The sequence below is a fragment of the Dromiciops gliroides genome, chromosome 3 (genome assembly GCF_019393635.1).
Source record: "Dromiciops gliroides isolate mDroGli1 chromosome 3, mDroGli1.pri, whole genome shotgun sequence".
Classification (NCBI taxonomy): domain Eukaryota; kingdom Metazoa; phylum Chordata; class Mammalia; order Microbiotheria; family Microbiotheriidae; genus Dromiciops; species Dromiciops gliroides.
Genome location: NC_057863.1, coordinates 68,830,511 through 68,837,963, shown reverse-complemented (window position 1 = coordinate 68,837,963; position 7,453 = coordinate 68,830,511).

Genomic DNA, 7,453 nt, shown 5'->3' with positions numbered 1-7,453 from the left:
CAGAGGCAGATTTTCTTTTTTGTTTTTGGTGGTTTTTTTAGTGAGGCAATTGGGGTTAAGTGACTTGCCCAGGGTCACACAGCTAGTAAGCGTTAAGTGTCTGAGGCCGGATTTGAACTCAGGTCCTCCTGACTCCAGGGCCGGTGCTCTATCCACTGTGCCACCTAGCTGCCCCTCAGAGGCAGATTTTAAACTTAGGTCCTCTGATTGTGGCTAGGTGGTAGAGTAGATAGAGCACCGGCCCTGAAGTTGAGAGAACCTGAGTTCAAATCTCAGCTCAGATACTTACTAGCTGTGTAATCCTGAGCAAGTCGCTTAACCCCAATTGCCTTCAACACCTGGGGTCATCTCCAGTTGTTCTGATGTATATCTTGCCACTGGACCCAGATGGTTCTGGAGGAGAGAGTGAGGTTGGTGACCTTGCATGGCCCTTTCTCTCTTAAGTCCAATTCACTGCAAGTCATGGCATCGCCCCAATGTCACGGTTCTCTTCGAGGATGAAGCACAAAGAAACAAACAAACAAAACCTTCACATAGGTACTCTCTGTACCCAAGCTGGGGGTGGGGAGAGGAATCAGGATTGTGCATTGCTTTCTCCTTTGAGCATTTCTATCGACTTTCTCAGGTGCAGCTTATAACAGGATGCCTGTGATCATTACCCTTAACTAGAAGTGATGCCTTCCTCCTTTCAGTGACTTCTTCTATGCCTTGTGCCCTAAATCCTATGTCAGAGTTATTAAGAATCGCTGACATCTCTATGCTGCTTGAGGCTTTATGAAGTGTTTTATCCCACTTGATCCGCACAACTGCCCCCCTAGGGAGGTGCTACAGATTTGATCTCCATTCTCCAGATAGAGCAATGGTGAAATGGTTTGCTGATCCATGGTTGGATAGCTGCCAGGCACTGCGGGGAATATGATTCCATGTCGTTCCTGACACTAAGTTCAGAACTCTTCCAACCACACAATGCTGCCGAATTACAGGTTACTTCAAGGCCAGACTTTGAGATGCCCCAGACACAACAGTGCCCGCCACAAGGTCAACTTCCTGACAGAGTCCTGGGTACAATCTGCCACAAGGCAATGTGTCCTGCCTCCAGGCCTAACTTCCTGTCACCCTGGGATGTAAGACCATCAAACATTGCTTATTCCTGAGGGGACCTCAGTCTACTAATTACTTGCTTTCATCAGTAGAAATCTGCTTAGACTCATTCCCCATTGGTTAGTATACTCATATCCCCTCATGTTCTCTCAATTTCAATCAATTCCAGTGATTCTAAATGCCCGGTCTCATTCCCATTCTCCTACAAAGTCCCACTCCACATGTCTACCCCTTCTACTGTGCTCTCTGGAACTCCTACTCTATAATTAACACACTTCCTTTCATTCTACATCTCTTCCCCTCCTCCTGCTATGTTCTCGAACTCACTGAGACCTGCCTCCTTCCAGATAACACTGCATCATTGGCCATAATTTCTTTTATACTTCCCCTCAACCCCATTCACTTGACCATATAGGTAGAGGAGTTAGAATTCTCTGTGCTTCCTAATGCCACTTCTAAATTTTCTTAGCACCATCATTGAGCAACCTCTCCACCTCAATGTTTTCTCAAACCAAAATTTTCACCCAAACCAGACCCTGGTGACCATTATCTAATGATTCCTTGGATAATCTCCCTTCCTTCTCTTTTTTTTTAAGGGAGGCAATTGGGGTTAAGTGACTTGCCCAGGGTCACACAGCTTGTAAGTGTTAAGTGTCTGAGGCCGGATTTGAACTCAGGTACTCCTGAATCCAGGGCCAGTGCTTTATCCACTGCACCACCTAGCTGCTCTTCTCTCGAATCCCTTTCTCTGTTGTCCAGTTGATGTTCACACCTCCATGGAACCACAATATTACAGAATTTGAGAGTTGGAAGTGCCCTTGGTGGCCAACTCATACCTGAAAGGAATCCCCATTATAAAATACCCATCAATCAGTGGCCCAATCTCTTCTTGAAGAACCCCAAGGAATGGGTTGAGGAACCACCCCTCCCAAGGCCACCCATTCAAAATTTGGACAATTCTAATAATTGAGAGGTTTTCCCTACAATTAATTCTAAACATACCTTTTTAAACTTCCATCCACTGCTTTAGATTCTATCCCTTGGGACCAAACAGAAGTCTAATGCCTCCTCCATCTTCAAATGCTTGGATCCACCTGCATGTCTCCTTGGTCTTCTCTTCTCCAGAAAAATATGCCCAATTCCTTCAGCCAGTCCTCTTGTGTCATGTACTCAAGGCTCTTCACCATACTGTTTCCCATCTCCTGGACATCAATGTTTTTCTTAAACCTTGGTGTCAAGAACTGAACAAGATACTCCAGGTGAGGTCTGTTGAGGTTAAAATACAATGTGACTGTCACCTTCATATTTCTGGAAGGTAGGTACTTCTTCAGGCAGCCCAATATCAGATTACTGGTTTTGCTGGTCACTTCACACTGCTGGCTCCTAGTGAACTTGAAGCCCACTAAACCCCCAAGATCTTTTTCAGATAAAATGTCATCTAGTCACACTTTTCCTATTGTGTATTTGTGAAGTTTATTTTTTAATTTTTGTTTTGTTTTGTGGGGTAATGCAGGTTAAGTGACTTGCCCAGAGTCACACAGCTAGTGTCAAGTGTCTAAGGCCGGATTTGAACTCAGGTCTTCCTGAAATTTAGGGCCGGTGCTTTATCCACTGAGCCACCTAGCTGCCCCTGAAGTTTATTTTTATAACCAGTGCAAGATATTTTACATTTTCCCCCGATGACTTCATCTTTATATTTAGCCCAGTGCTTTAGTTTGTCAAGATCCTTTTCAGTCTTGACTGTTATCTACTTTATTATAATAACTATTCCTTCTAGCTTTGGGTTAACTACACATTTGATGATTATCCCATATATGCCTTTATCCAAATTATTGACACAAATGTTAAAGAGCACAAGACTAAGCTCAGATCCTTAGGGTATTCCACTGGAGGCCTCCTGACATACTGAAATGAAACCATTAACAATTACTCTTTGAGTCCTTCCAACAAGTTCTAACTTTCTTTTCCCTTACCTCCTTAATATATTACTCTTCCCATCCTTCCATTCTTCTCATAAAACCAAGATCTAACAGAACCACTCCCAGGCCTTGCCTAAAGGAACTCCCTCTATGATCAATGATGATGATAGGATTCAGAGTTGATGCTTGTAGCATCTCTACATATTAGAATTACATAATTTATCCTTGTTTAGCCCATTATGATTGTTCATGTTTACATTTTTATATTTCTTTTAATTCCTGTGTTTGACCATCAAAGTTTCTAGGCAGCTCTAGTCTTTTCATCAGGAATACTTGGAAACTCTCTATTTCATTTTTTAAAATGCATTTTGGTTTTGGTTTTGGTTTTTTGTGGGGCAATGAGAGTTAAGTGACTTGCCCAGGGTCACACAGCTAGTAAGTGTCAAGTGTCTGAAGTCAGATTTGAACTCAGGTCCTCCTGAATCCAGGGCTGGTGCTTTATCCACTGTGCCACCTAGCTGCCCCCTGTTTCATTTTTAAAGGTCTATATTTTCAACTTGGGCTTATAGTCAGCTTTGCTAGGTAAGCTACTCTTGGCTGTAAGCCTGTATCCTTTGCTTTCTGGAATATTGCATTCCATGCTTTCCACTCCTTTATAATGGTGGCTGCTAAATCATGTGTAATCCTGCCTGTGGCTCCTTGACATTTTTCTTTCTGGCTGCTTGCTGTATTTTTTCTTTGACTTGTTAATGCTAAATTTTGATATGGTCTGACCATGTCAGTCCACACCCCTGCCCTAATCTCTGTTCAATAAACTCCAGCAGCTTCCTATCACCTTCATTCCTTCATTTCTTCCTCACTCCTTCCTTCCCTCCCTCCCTTCCCTTTGTTCCTTGCTTCCTTCTTTCCTTTCCTTTCTTCTTTCTTCAATTGAGGGCAGTTTAAGGGAGAAATATTAAATGCGTGTCAAAATAAATATTTTGATTGTGAAGGGGAGTACCAAGACAGTGTTTTACTCATAATTTTCATATACTTCACCTACACAAACACTGGCTAAATGTTGTCTCCACAATATCTCTCCTAGATGTCTCTTCTTCTCTACACACAACTGCCAGCCTAGCCCAAGCCTTCATGACTGCTGGCCTGGACAATTCCAATACCTTCCAGTTTGATCGGCCTGCCTCGTCTCTCTCCAATCTATCATCCATACTATTTCCAAAATCATTTTCCTGAGGTGTAAATCTTACCATATCACCCCGCAACTCAACAAGTTTCAGTGGCTCCTTTTGGCCTCAAGGATCAAATGAAAACTTCTCTAATTGGTGTTTAAAGCTCTTCACAACCTTTCCAGTCTTCATTCACATTGCTTCCCTTCCAGAACTCTTCAGTTATACTGGACTACTCACTCTTTCCAACACAGGACACTCAATCTCTGACTGTTCTTTTGTGCTGGCAACAAGTCTCTGACACCTAGAATATCCTTTCTTGGAATTCCTGTTACCCTTCAAATGCCATTCTCTACATGCAACCTTTCCTGATCCCTCCCCCATCCTTCCCATAATCACCTTTTCATTTTGTATAGTTTATGGCTATATGGATATACCTAGACATATACATGGTATCTTTCCTGTTAGAGTGTTTGCTCCTTGAAGGCAGGAAAGTAGGCATTTTTGAAGGAATTTCACTAGCCCTTGGAACTGTACCTAGCATATGGTAAGTATTTAAGTGCTTTTGACTAACTTACCAACTACCATGACAATGGATTATGTTCCTTCTCCCTTATTGGCTGAGGAGGGCGACTATGGATGGGGGACACTGAATATCTTAGATTTAGCTTATGTGATTTTTAATTTTGCTGAACTATTCTCTCTCCCCCACCCCACTTAAAATTATTTGTTATGATATCTGCAAGGGGGAAAAGGAGAAAGATATTGGGAAAATAAAGTTATATTTTAAAAGGTATTGCTAAAAAATAAAAAAAAGAAAGTGAATCATTTGTTCACTCACTCATTCATTCACTCATTCATTAAAATACTAGACTTTACACAGTGGATAAAGCACCAACCCTGGATTCAGGAGGACCTGAGTTCAAATTCAGCCTCAGACATTTGACACTTACTAGCTGTGTGACCCTGGGCAAGTCGATTAACCCTCGTTGCCCTGCAAAAAACCCCAACAAAAATAAAATACTAGACTTTAACTCCTCTACCCCAACCTTACTGACACTCCCTTCTCAAGCTCCCTACAGGCCACACCCTCTCACTTCCAACCTTCTCTGGTTACTCCCCCAGTGACTTCTGCTTCCCAAAGGGGGGAAAATGAATGAGTCCTTCTAGTAGGATGATCAGAGGTGTAGCTGGGGCCTGGGCCACAGCAGACTCCTAGTTTTCTCTGCTTGAGTTGTGAGGATGAAGTCTCCCAGGCTCTCCAATGTCTCCTAGACCATTCCCTCCATTATTCCATATCTCAGCCCCAACCCTGTTTCCATTCTCTCCCCACCACCCAGCTGTCCAGCTCCTGCTCACTCCTTCCCCAGAAGCTGGTATTCCTGGACCCCTTTGCTTGGGGTGTGAGGATAGAATCTCTCAGGTTGCCCAATGCTTCCTAGACGATTTCCTCCATATTCTACATTTCAGCCCCCTCCCCAGTTCCTTTCTCCCTGCCCCACCCCCTATCCCCAGGCTGCCCAGCTCTGCTCGATTCCTCCCAGGCAGCTGCTTCTGTTTGTTTTCTCAGGTCGGTTGTTCTGGGTGCTTCCTGCAGTGATGGACTCACAGGTGGCTTTGTTTGCTGGGCTCCCCACCCCCGCTCTTTCCCGCCCCGCCTCCTGCCCCCCCCCCACTCTGGGCCATACTCAGTCTTGATCTACCTCTATTCTGCAGATCCTCAGGATTCGAGAGGAGGGGTAAAAAACCTTCTTCATGCCTAACCTCTATCCACATTGAAGGACCATATATTCACATGGAGATACTATGAAACACCCCACATAAGGGACCTCCACCCCACAAGGAGACCCTGTGACCCCTCAGAGACGACCCCTTAATTCCACAGAGGGACCCCACCTCAGAGAATGACCAATTCCCCTCCACAGGCCTGCTCAGCCACCACAGTTAAACCCCATCCAACAGGAACCTAGCCTTTGGGGAATGACACATAGCTAGATTGGGATAGCCTTCTATTGGCTGCTCCACCCCCACATACGCACCCTTTCCCCTCATTTCACTGGGAAATTATCCTGGGTTTTAGAGGCTGAAGATGCAAATTATAGGAAAGTTTTCTCTTCCCCAACTCCCCAAACCTGGAGCTATGCCCAGATCCCCTCTTCTTTCTAGATCCACCTGTCTCCTTGTTGATTTGCTTTCTCTCTTGCCCCCACACCCCACTCCATTCTCCTACTGCCCTCCACGCCCTGGTTAGGTTGCTTGGAACACGATGTAACTCTCTTTCCCCAGGGCTGAGCCAGGCCTGGTTACCCAGGAGACAAGAGATAACGGCACAGGGACCAGGCTAACGACAAGCAGGCTCTGGCCAGCTGGGCCAGAGCTGGGGCCCAGACCGAGGGATGCTACAAAGCTCTCTATCCTGGGGTTTAATGGTTTATTGTCACTTCCCTCTCTTTTCTCTCTTCCCACTTCCATCTAGATCAGCACTTAACTCTCTGGTGATTTCTCATCTTTTTCCCCACCCCACCCCCACTCCAATTCACCTGCTGGGTTCCTTCTCAATCCACTTAGCAGGAATGATGAATATCTCTGAAGTGGTCAAGTTATTAAAAATGATACTATTCAAAGTTATTATTTGTGACATATGGGAATTGGTTCCAGTCCAATGGAAATATGCTATGAAAATTCAAATAATGTGAGAACTTAATAGGATTGGTTATTCACACTAATTGGGACAGCATGTAATTATACATACAGACTCACAGTAACAGGGACACACTTGCCCATTCCTCAGTTCCAGGTTTAAGATAGCCTAGGAGATGAATAGGACCAGAACTGTTTCCCACACAGGAGGGTCTTTTATTCTGTCTCTCTATCTGTTTCTCTCCCTCCCTCCCTCTCTCTCCCCCCTTCTTTCTCTCTCTCTCTCTCCCTTTCTCTCTCTCTCCCCTGAGTATTGCCCTTTCCATTCAATTCAATACATACATATTAAGCACCCTTTCTGCCCAAGGTTCTGTGCCAGGCATTAGAAATATTGAGGCAAAAACAATTCCAATTTTGACCACAAGGAACTGTCATTCAGTTGGGGTAAGGGGTAGGGAAATGGATGGATATAACATGTACACAGGAAAGTATAATACCAGGTAAGGAATGATGAAGAAAGAGGACTATTCAAGATAAAGTACTCTAGGAATATTTGAAGAACACTTCCAACTAGGAGAACTGAGGAAGACTACATGGAGAGGTAGATCCTGAACTGAGCTTTGAAGG